Genomic DNA, 12,392 nt, shown 5'->3' with positions numbered 1-12,392 from the left:
CTGCTGCTATGTTCCCATCTTTAGTTGCTTGCCATGTTCTTGTAGAAGTCATGAGTTGTTAACTTTGGTCTCAGAGTATCAGGTAGTCTAGCAAGATCCACACCACAGCATTCCCACCCCTAAATGAGGCTCTGATCTCTCACTGATCCTCAGGGAATAAAAGCAGCCCTAGTTTTTAAACATCCTTTTCATCAAGACTGTTAAGTCAGAAGGGCAGAGATTTTCTCATTGGTCAGTTTTCTCCTAAGACATCTTACTGTTGGCTCCACTAGCTCCATTTCACTTAGGGAGATAAGCTGCATAAAGAGAATACATCAAAACATCTCTTTGGCTAGACTGATGAAGCTAGAATAATATGTATCTTCTAAGCAAAAAGAATCTGAACCATTGGACTGTGAACATATCTGTGTGGCTTTACTTCTCTCTGGAGAGTAAGAAAGTTGGATCTTTCGCTGGACAACCTCGATAGCAGAGGCAATGCCTATTTTACATTTTATTCTTCAAGTTTGGAAATCATGAACAGAACTTTAAGAACTATTCCATGTATCTCTAAACATAACTACTACCTAGGCAGCAAGACCTCACTAGTTTAGAATAATGATGTGAGGGTGGAGGAGGCCATCAGCAGCTGATAATATGGTTGTGGGAAATATTTAAAGAAGAGCACTTTGTTGTCAACTAGAATACATACTAGACAGAAAGATATAAATGTACGCTAGTCAGTGGAGTAGAGCAAGTCGAATTTAAAAATTCTTTCACACTGGATCAAAAAGATAAAAGTCATTTAATATGCAAAAATGTATTATGTCTCTTCAGTGGTCTAATCTAACACATCTGGAAGCAAGTGCATGAAGAAATCTTTCATTTCAAGAGCTTTTGGTTCTATATAACTACTGATTTTAAACTAGGTTCCCTCACCAGTGAAACCCCCAAAAGGTTTTCCAGGAATGTATTATTTTGACCTTCCATAATAGATAAAATGGGCGGACACCACGTTTGAGGATCAAAATATCTGTCCTTTCATTTAGAACTGAGCTTATCATAAGCATCATTTTCACATACTGCCTGTTTAGTCACCTCCTTTCCAACTTCAACTCAATGCAATTTTTCTTCTCGATTCCATCAGAATTGTTCTTGGAAAGAAGAGCAGTGATGTAGTTACTAAACCCACTGGACTATTTTAGTCCTTGTTTTATTAACTTGGAAGAAGAGTGTGATCTGGTCTCTGCAGTGAGCCCAGTAACACAGCTTGCCATCTGCCCTAAGAAGAATTCTGCTGGACTGGAACAGTTATGGCCTGAAGCCTCCATCACCCTGATCATTGAGCCAAGCCTGATAAAACTCCCTGTTCTTCTTTCAGGACCTCTTCTGGGCAGGGCCAGTACTTTGGATAAGAGTAAGACAGAGCAATGTAAGCTCTGATCCCAGGGTAACCCATCTAAGTTCTGATCCAAGTCAATTTCCTGGGGCACCAGGGGAAGTCCATGGTTCCTTTGGGCCAATTGCTAGAAACATGAAATAACTATATTATTTCATAGAGCCTAGGGCACTTTTTATTTATTTCTTTATTTTTTTTTCTCACATTTTAACATCTTTTACAGTCCATAACATTTCAAATCACTGTTAGCCTGGATTGACAGTGACTTCTTACCTGAAAAATTTGCATTTCCGGGGGGTGGGGGGAGATCTTCAAGATGGAGGAGGAGTAAGACGTGGAGATCACCTTCTTCCCCACAAATACATCAGAAATACATCTTACATGTGGAACAACCCCTACAGAACACCTACCGAACGCTGGCAGAAGACCTCAGACCTCCCAAAAGGCAAGAAACTCCCCACATACCTGGGTAGGGCAAAATTAAAAAACAGAGAAAAAGAATAGGGACAGGACCTGCACCAGTGGGAAGGAGCCGTGACGGAGGAAAGGTTTCCACACACGAGGGAGCCCCTTCGTGGGCGGAGACTGTGGGTGGCGGAGGGGGGAAGCTTTGGAGCCACGGAGGAGAGCGCAGCCACAGGGGTGCGGAGGGCAAAGTGGAGAGATTCACGCACAGAGGATTGGTGCTGACCAGCACTCACCAGCCCGAGAGGTTTGTCTGCTCACCCGCCGGGGCGGTTGGGGGCTGGGAGCTGAGGCTCGGGCTTCGGAGGTCAGACCCCAGGGAGAGGACTGGGGTTGGCTGTAGGAACACAACCTGAAGGGGGCTAATGCGCCACAGCTAGATGGGAGGGAGTCCGGGATAAAGTCTGGAACTGCCTAAGAGGCAAGAGAACATTGTTCTGGGGTGTGCGACGAGAGGGGGTTCAGAGCACTGCCTAAATGAGCTCCAGAGACAGACGCGAGGTGTGGCTATCAGCGTGGACACCAGGGATGGGCATGAAATGCTAAGACTGCTGCTGAAGCCACCAAGAAGCCTGTGTGTGAGCACAGGTCACTCTCCACACCTCCCCTCCTGGGAGCCTGTGCAGCCTGCCACTGCCAGGGTTCCGTGATCCAGGGACAACTTCCCCAGGAGAACACACAGCACGCTTCAGGCTGTTGCAATGTCACATTGGCCTCTGCCGCCACAGGCTCGCCCCGCATTACATAACCCTCCCTCCCCCCAGCCTGAGTGAGCCAGAGCCCCCTAATCAGCTGCTCCTTTAACTCCGTCCTGTCTGAGTGAAGAACAGACGCCCTCAGGTGACCTACACGCAGAGGCGGGGCCAAATCCAAAGCTGAACCCCAGGAGCTGTGCGAACAAAGAAGACAAAGGGAAATCTCTCCCAGCAGCCTCAGGAGCAGCGGATTAAATCTCCACAATCAATTTGATGTACCCTGCATCTGTGGAATACCTGAATAGACAACGAATCATCCCAAATTGAGGAGGTGGACTTTGAGAGCAAGATATATTATTTTTTCCCCTTTTTCTCTTTTTGTGAGTGTGTATGTGTATGCTTCTGTGTGAGATTTTGTCTGTATAGCTTTGCTTTCACCATTTGTCCTAGGGTTCTGTCCGTCCGTTTTATTTTTTTTTACTTAAAAAATTTTTTTTCTTAATAATTATTTTTTATTTTAATAACTTTATTTTATCTTCTTTCTTTCTTTCTTTCTTTCTTTCTTTTCTTTCTTTCTTTCTTTCTTTCTTTCTTTCTTTCCTTTTTTTCTTCTTCTCCCTTCTATTCTGAGCTGTGAGGATGAAAGACTCTTGGTTTAGCAGCCAGGAGTCAGTGCTGTACATCTGAGGTGGGGGAGCCAACTTCAGGACACTGGTCCACAAGAGAACACCCAGCTCCACATAATATCAAATGGCGGAAATCTCCCAGAGATCTCCATCTCGACACCAACACCCAACTTCACTCAACGACCAGCAAGCTACAGTGCTGGACACCCTATGCCAAATAACTAGCAAGACAGGAACACAACCCCATCTATTAGCAGAGAGGCTGCCTAAAATCATAATAAGTCCACAGACACCCCAAAACACATCTCCAGACGTGGACCTGCCTACCAGAAAGACAAGATCCAGCCTCATCCACCAGAACACAGGCACTAGTCCCCTCCACCAGGAAGCCTACACAACCCACTGAACCAACTTTAGCCACTGGGGACAGACACCAAAAACAACAGGAACTGTGAAACTGCAGCCTGTGAAAAGGAGACCCTAAACACAGAAAGTTAAGCAAAATGAGAAGACAGAGAAATATGCAGCAGATGAAGGAGCAAAGTAAAAACCCACCAGACCAAACAAATGAAGAGGAAATAGGCAGTCTACCTGAAAAAGAATTCAGAGTAATGATAGTAAAGATGATCCCAAATCTTGGAAATAGAATGGACAAAATACAAGAAACATTTAACAAGGACCTAGAGAACAAAGAGCAAACAAACAATGATGAACAACACAATAAATGAAATTAAAAATTCTCTAGAAGGAATCAGTAGCAGAATAACTGAGGCAGAAGAACGGATAAGTGACCTAGGAGATAAAATAGTGGAAATAACTACCATAGAGCAGAATAAAGAAAAAAGAATGAAAAGAACTGAGGACAGTCTCAGAGACCTCTGAGACAACATTAAACGCACCAACATTCGAATTATAGGGGTCCCAGAAAAAGAAGAGCAAAACAAAGGGACTGAGAAAATATTTGAAGAGGTTAAATTTGAAAACTTCCCTAATACGGGAAAGGAAAGAGTGAATCAAGTCCAGGACTTGCAGAGAGTCCCATACAGGATAAATCCAAGGAGAAACACACGAAGACACATATTAATCAAACTACCCAAAATTAAAAACAAAGACAAAATATTAAAAGCAGCAAGGGAAAACCAACAAATAACATACAAGGGAATCCCCATAAGGTTAACAGCTGATCTTTCAGCAGAAACTCTGCAAGCCAGAAGGGAGTGGCAGGACATATTTAAAGTGATGAAAGGGAAAAACCTGCAACCAAGATTACTCTGCCCAGCAAGGATCTCATTCAGATTCAACGGAGAAATTAAAACCTTTACAGAAAAGCAAAAGCTAAGAGAATTCAGTACAACGAAACCAGCTTTACAACAAATGCTAAAAGCACTTCTCTAGGCTGGAAACATAAGAGAAGGAAATGACCTACAATAACAAACCCAAAACAATTAAAAAAATGGTAATAGGAACATACATATCAATAACTACCTTAAATGTGAATGGATTAAATGCTCCAACCGAAAGACATAAACCGGCTGAATGGATACAAAAACAAAACCTGTACATATGCTGTCTATAAGAGACCCACTTCAGACCTAGGGACACATACAGACTGAAGTGAGGGGATGGAGAAAGATATTCCATGAAAATGGAAATCAAAGAAAGCTGGGGTAGCAATTCTCATATTAGACAAAATAGACTTTAAAATAAAGACTATTACAAGAGACAAAGAAGGAACTACGTAATGATCAAGGGATCAAACCAAGAAGAATATATAACAATTGCAAATATTTATGCACCCAACATAGGGACACCTCAATACATAAGACAAACACTAACATCCATAAAAGAGGACATCGACAGTAACACAATCATAGTAGGGGATTTTAACACCCCACTTTCACCAATGGACAGATTATCCAAAGTGAAAATAAATAAGGAAGCACAGCTTTAAATGATACATTAAACAAAATGGACTTAATTGATATTTATAGGACATTCCATCCCAAAACAGCAGATTACACTTTCTTCTCAAGTGCTTATGGAACATTCTCCAGGATAGATCATATCTTGGATCACAAATCAAGCCTCGGTAAATTTAAGAAAATTGAAATTGTATCAAGTATCTTTTCTGACCACAATGCTATGAGACTAGATATCAATTACAGGAAAAAAATCTGTAAAAAAGTACAGACATGGAGGCTAAACAATACTCTACTAATTAACCAAGAGACCACTGAAGAAATCAAAGAGGAAATCAGAAAATACCTAGAAGCAAATGACAATGAAAACAGGACGACCAAAAACCTATGGGATGCAGCAAAAGCAGTTCTAAGAGGGAAGAATATAGCAATACAATCCTACCTCAAGAAACAAGAAACATCTCAAATAAACAACCTAACCTTACACCTAAAGCAATTAGAGAAAGAAGAATAAAAAAACCCTGAGTTAGCAGAAGGAAAGAAATCATAAAAATCAGATCAGAAATAAATGAAAACGAAGTCAAGGAAATGATAGCAAAGAACAATAAAACTACAATTTGAGAAGTTCTTTGAGAAGATAAACAAAATTGATAAACCATTAGCCAGACTCAACAAGAAAAAAAGGGAGAAGACTCAATTCATCAGAATTAGAAATGAATAAGGAGAAGTAACAACTGACACTGCAGAAATACAAAGGGTCATGAGAGATTATTACAAGCAACTATATGCCAATAAAATGGACAGCCTGGAAGAAATGGACAAATTCTTAGAAATGCACAACCTTCTGAGACTGAACCATGAAGAAATAGAAAATATAAACAGACCCATCACAAGCACTGAAATTGAAACAGTGATTAAAAATCTTCTAACAAACAAAAGCCCAGGACCAGATGGCTTCACATGCGAATTCTATCAAATATTTAGAGAAGAGCTAACAGCTATCCTTCTCAAACTCTTCCAGAATATAGCAGAGGGAGGAACACTCCCAAACTCATTCTACAAGACCACCATAGCCCTGATACCAAAACCAGACAAAGATGTCACAAAGAAAGAAAACTACAGGCCAATATTGCTGATGAACATAGATGAAAAAATTCTCAACAGAATACTAGCAAACAGAATCCAACAGCACATTAAAAGGATCATACACCATGATCAAGTGAGATTTATCCCAGGAATGCAAGGATTCTTCAATATAGGCAAATCAATCAATGTGATACACCATATTAACAAACTGAAGGATAAAAACCATATGATCATTTCAATGATGCAGAAAAAGCTTTTGACAAAATTCAACATCCATTTATGTTATAAACCCTCCAGAAAGTAGGCACAGAGGGAACTTACCTCAACATAATAAAGGCCATATATGACAAACCCACAGCCAACATCACTGTCAGTGGTGATAAACTGAAACCATTTCCACTAAGATGAGGAACAAGACAAGGTTGTCCACTCTCACCACTATTATTCAACATAGTTTTGGAAGTTTTAGCTACAGAAATCAGAGAAGAAAAAGAAATAAAAAGAATCCAAATTGGAAAAGAAGAAGTAAAATGGTCACTGATGCAGATGATATGATACTATACATAGAGAATCCTCAAGAGGCTACCAGAAAACTGCAAGAGCTAATCAATGAATTTGGTAGAGTAGCAGAATACAAAATTAATGTACAGAAATCTCTTGCAGTCCTATACACTAATGATGAAAAATCTGAAAGAGAAACTATGGAAACACTCCCATTTACCACTGCAACAAAAAGAATAAAATACCTAGGAATAAACCTACATAAGGAGACAAAAGACCTGTATTCAGAAAAATATAGGACAGTGATGAAAGAAATTAAAGGTGGTACGAACAGATGGAGAGATATACCACGTTCTTGGATTGGAAGAATCAACACTGTGAAAATGATTATACTACCCAAAGCAATCTACAGATTCAATGCAATCCCTATCAAACTACCAATGGCATTTTTCACAGAACTAGAACAAAAAACTTCACAATTTGTATGGAAACACAAAAGACCCCGAATAGCCAAAGCAATCTTGAGAAAGAAAAATGGAGCTGGAAGAATCAGGCTCCCTGACTTCAGACTATACTACAAAGCTACAGTAATCAAGACAGTACAGTACTGGCACAAAAACAGAAATATAGATCAATGGAAAAGGATAGAAAGCTCAGAGATAAACCCATGCACATATGGTTACCTTATGTTTGACAAAGGAGGCAAGAATATACAATGGAGAAAAGACAGCCTCTTCAATATATGGTGCTGGGAAAACTGGACAGCTACATGTAAAAGAATGAAATTAGAACACTCCCTAACACCATACACAAAAAGAAACTCAAAATGGATTAAAGACCTAAATGTAAGGGCAGACACTAAAAAACTCTTAGAGGAAAACATAGGCAGAACACTGTATGACATAAATCACAGCAAGATCCTTTTTGACCCACCTCCTAGAGAAATGGAAATAAAAACAGAAATAAACAAATGGGACCTAATGAAACTTAAAAGTGTTTGCACAGCAAAGGAAACCGTAAACAAGGTTAAAAGACAACCCTCAGAACGGGAGAAAATATTTGCAAACGAAGCAACTGACAAAGGATTAATCTCCAAAATGTACAAGCAGCTCAATATCAAAAAAAATAAACAACTCAATCCAAAAATGGGCAGAAGACCTAAATAGACATTTCTCCAAAGAAGATATACAGATTGCCAACAAACACATGAAAGGTTGCTCAATATCACTAATCATTAGAAAAATGCAAATCAGAAGTACAATGAGGTGTCATCTCACATCAGTCAGAATGGCCATTATCAAAAAACCTACAAACCGTAAATGCCGGAGAGGGTGTGGAGAAAAGGAAACCCTCTTGCACTGTTGGTGGGAATGTAAATTGATACAGCCACTATGGGGCACAGTGGCGGCTCCTTAAAAAACTAAAAATAGAACTACCATATGACCCAGCAATCCCACTAGTGGGCATATACCCTGAGAAAACCGTAATTCAAAAAGAGTCATGTACCACAATGTTCATTGCAACTCTGTTTACAATAGCTAGGATATGGAAGCAACCTAAATGTCCATCGACAGACGAATGGATAAAGAAGATGTGGCACATATATACAATGGAATATTACTCAGCCATAAAAAGAAATAAAATTGAATTGTTTGTAGTGAGGTGGATGAACCTAGAGCCTGTCATACAGAATGAAGTAAGTCAGAAAGAGAAAAACAAATACCATAAGCTAACATATATGGAATATATATATATATATATATATATATATATATATATGTAAAAGGTTTTGAAGAACCTAGGGGCAGGATAGGAATAAAGATGCAGATGTAGAGAACAGACTTGAGGACATGCAGACGTAGAGAACAGACTTGAGGACAAGGGGAAAGGGTAAGCTGGGATGAAGTGAGAGAGTGGCATTGACATATATACAGTACCAAATGTAAAATAGATAGCTAGTGGGAAGCAGCTGCATAGCACAGGGAGATCAGCTTGGTGTGTTGTGTCCACCTAGAGGAGTGGGAGAGAGAGGGTGGGAGGGAGACGCAAAAAAGGAGATATGGGGATATATGTATACATGTAGCTGATTCACTTTGCTATACAACAGCAACTAACACAGCACTGTAAAGCAGTTATACTCTAATAAAGACGTTAAAAAATATTTCTTTTTGAATTTCATTCTGCCAATCACTTGGGTTCATCATCAACTGAAACCACTTTAAACTCCTTCCTTTCCCCAGCACCTCCCCAGACTCTTCCTTTGGGTCAAACCTGCTTAGTTGAATATGGCTCCACCCCCACGTTTGTTTTTCCTAATAACACCATCAGCATGGGGTGGTGGCACCCCCCTCCCCATGACTAGATCAACCAGGAGTGGCGTTGGTCTGTATTGAACTTATTAAAATGTACAGTTTAGTCTTTATGAAATTGACTTTACTCCTACCTGGTCACTGGGCTGGCAAGAATACACAGCAGTTTACACTTCCACCTTCCTCTCCCCCTGTTTTATCTGTCCCTCCTTGTACACCAGTATATACCCTAAATTTACTAATTTAAATCCTTTTACTTCAACCAGCTAGCTTTGGAACTTTTCTTTTCTGCTCCTATACAAGAGCACATCTCGCATAGCTCAAATCACAGTGCTGACACTTCCTACATCTTAGAGTGTCCTCTTTTATTCCTTGAGACAATTTTCTCCTGGTCTTTCCCCTACTACTCTGGCCACTCCTGACCCTTAAATGTTGGTGTTTCTCAGGATTCTTCCCTAGGCCCCTTTCTGGTCTCAGTCTGTATACCTTCTCTGGGTCATCTTATCTATACTCCTACAGTGACCCGTACTCTCATCTTATGTATACTCCTTTTTTTTTTTGGCTTCGCGGCACAGTCTGCGGGATGTTAGTTCCCCAGCCCACGCCCCTTGTAGTGGAAGCATGGAGTCCTAACCACCGGACTGCCAGGGAATTCCGTCACCTTATCTATATTTTTAATTTTGAGCGCTACTCTGATGACTTCCCAGTCCTGATTCCTGGTCCAGTCCCTTGGCTGAACTCTAAACCCATCTATCCAGTTTCCCTCAGACATCATTCCCAGGCATCTAAGACTCAATAACTCTAAAAAGGAGCTCAGCATCTTTCCCACAAACATATACCCTCCTATATTTCTAATCTTGGTCAGCGGTACCATTGTTCAGCCCTTTGCCCAGCCTCCAAACCTGGTCATCATTCTTACTGCATCACTTACAATTAGCTTTACAGGCTAATTACTTATTTGTCTCTCTAAATCTCATTTTTTCTCACTTATAAAACCGGAATAATAGTGCCTATTGCATAGACTTGTAAGGACTGTACATATATGCATGTAGCAGTTAGCATAGTGACTGATCTGTAAGTGCTCAATTATTATACTTCATTCCTTCCTTTCCAACAACCCCACATCCAGTTGATCATCAAATCTTCTTGTGCCTATCTCGTAGTCCATTTCTACGACAGGTGTCTGTCTAATTTACCCACTTCTTACATCCCCATTGCTAGGATTTTAGTTCAAGTCACCAGTGTCCCTTAGGCAAATTATTTCAACGGGTTTCTTGCCCCCTGTCTTGCCAGCTGTCAATCCATTTTCCACCATTCACCCAGAATAGTCTTCCTAAATCATGTATCTGATTGTATAACACCTCTGCCTAGAAACCTTTACAACTCTCCACCGTCCTAAAAGTGCCCACATGCCTTTATAGGGCCCCCATAGCTTGGCATCTGCTTATCTGCCCTGCCTTATCACCCTATGCTCTGTCATTTTTAACAACAGTGATAGACATGTGCCAGTCTCTTTGACTCCATGTGAACTTTGAACATTTCCTCTTGAAATCCCTTACCTCTTTCTCTTTTCCTGGTTAACTCCTATTCATTGTTTAGATACTGGTTCCCAAATCTGGGTTACCTGTACCTCTGTATGCACTTGTTTAGCATTCAGATCATACTTACCACTTCACGCTGTGATGAAATCACCCATTTACCTTCTCCTGGGGCTACAGGATTTAATAGATAAAAATACAGGACACCTAATTAAATCTGAATTTGAGATAAATAATGAATAATTTTTAGTATATGTATGTCCCAAAAACTCTTTTCTTCTGCTACTAGACTGATCTCCCTTGAAGGCAGGGGACATCATTGTTCCCAACACCTAGCATTTTGCTTAACCCACTGCACACACTTTAGTCACTGTTGATGAAATAAATAAACTACTTAATGAAGTCCAAACATAAATTCAGTACCTGTATATTATGTGCTGACATGATCCAGATCTGTCATTTTAATGCTTGGTTAATCATGAAACACGTTCTCTAGTCCCGTTGTCTATATTTCATGTGTGTTTTAAAGCAAGCAGAGAGCTTAGGAACTGGCCCTTCCACCACAATTTGCTTTTGCATGCATGATTTGAAATGCCCATGTTTGGAATCGTCACTATGTCAGAATGAAGTTGAAATTTCAACCGCAATTTTCATTGAAAAACAAAACAGAAGCAAAAACATAGCTTCCACAACCCAACTGCCTTTTCCTTTTTGATCAGTTTGAAGGGCTTTTGTTCTCTCTAATACAAGTGTTTTCTGTTCATGCATAGCAAAGACATAATCTAATCTCCAAGGTTTATTTGCCAAAAGAATCACTAGATGTGGGAAGGAGCTAGGGTTTGAAATTTTATTAATTTAGGATGCAAGTTCACCTGAGAATTACTGTGCAGATCTCTCAGAGGAACCTTTTCAAAATAAAAGCATAACTAAGGGAAAGTTCATAGACATTTTCCAACCTGTGAACTTACAAGGTTTAGTTAGCCAAACACTCACATTGTGCAGACTGCATGGAATAGAAGCAAACCCAGTTTCAAGGTAAATTCTTCATGCTTTGAAACACTCAATGCCTTCCTTTTAGAGAGAACAACAGAAGCCCTCAGCTATTTTATAAAATTTGAGAATACCGTGGAGTCTGAGCTCTCCACTCTCTCCTGTGATTGGCCAATTCCTCTCTCCTTCAACTATGCTTATCCAGTGGTCTAGTTTAACAAATAAAATGCTGCACTGCTTTCAAAGAAGGGACAAAACACCTTACTATATTTTCCAATATACTATTCTCAAGGTAACCACAGGGATCATGCCCTAGAATGTTCTGCAAATGAGATGAAACAGTACGTTCCACACTCATTAAACAAATCTTTTACTGCTTTTGGTTAACAATAATACCAACATCTTTTAGTCTTTTTGGTGGCTGTATGATTTACACAAGTCCGAGACCAAAAAAGCATTCTACAGGAAAAGAAAGGTATACACCAACCATGTTTCCCAGGGGATCAAACACATTAAAATCAAGAGGCAGTCTCATTGTAGGATTTAACTGAACTATTTTTCAGTAGCTGGTATTTAGTTTGTTTTACGTATATTTAATGTAGCTGTAAGTAGGAAGACTATGAATTTGGTCTCTGGGCTAATCATGCTGACGTGTTCAGGATGAAACTCGGGGGGCTTTGCGTAGTGGAGTTCTGTGGTCAGGTTAGCACTGAGTTATTGAGTTTCTGAGGTTGAAGATGGGCCGGTCAGTGTATGCTTTTACAGATGAGGAAAAGAAAATTACACCTGGAGGCAACAAGAAGAGTCGAGAGTAATTTGCAGTGAGTGAGCAAAATGAAATGCAGCAGGAGATCGAGTTTGTTTTCACCAGGAGGTGTCACTGTT

The 12,392-nt window shown here is 40.1% G+C and overlaps 1 protein-coding gene across 1 annotated transcript in view; it reads left to right on the top strand.

Annotated features, from left to right (window-relative positions):
• Nucleotides 1-12,392, top strand: part of LOC111168723 (uncharacterized) — a 567,745-nt gene that overhangs the window by 437,993 nt on the left and 117,360 nt on the right. The gene's annotated exons all lie outside the window — the stretch shown is intronic.

The sequence above is a fragment of the Delphinapterus leucas genome, chromosome 11 (assembly GCF_059928025.1).
Source record: "Delphinapterus leucas isolate spDelLeu-1000000601 "Yukka" chromosome 11, BTC_Dleu_Yukka2, whole genome shotgun sequence".
NCBI lineage: Eukaryota > Metazoa > Chordata > Mammalia > Artiodactyla > Monodontidae > Delphinapterus > Delphinapterus leucas.
Note: the sequence above shows the minus strand (reverse complement) of the source record. Positions and strands in the feature narration are given on the sequence as shown.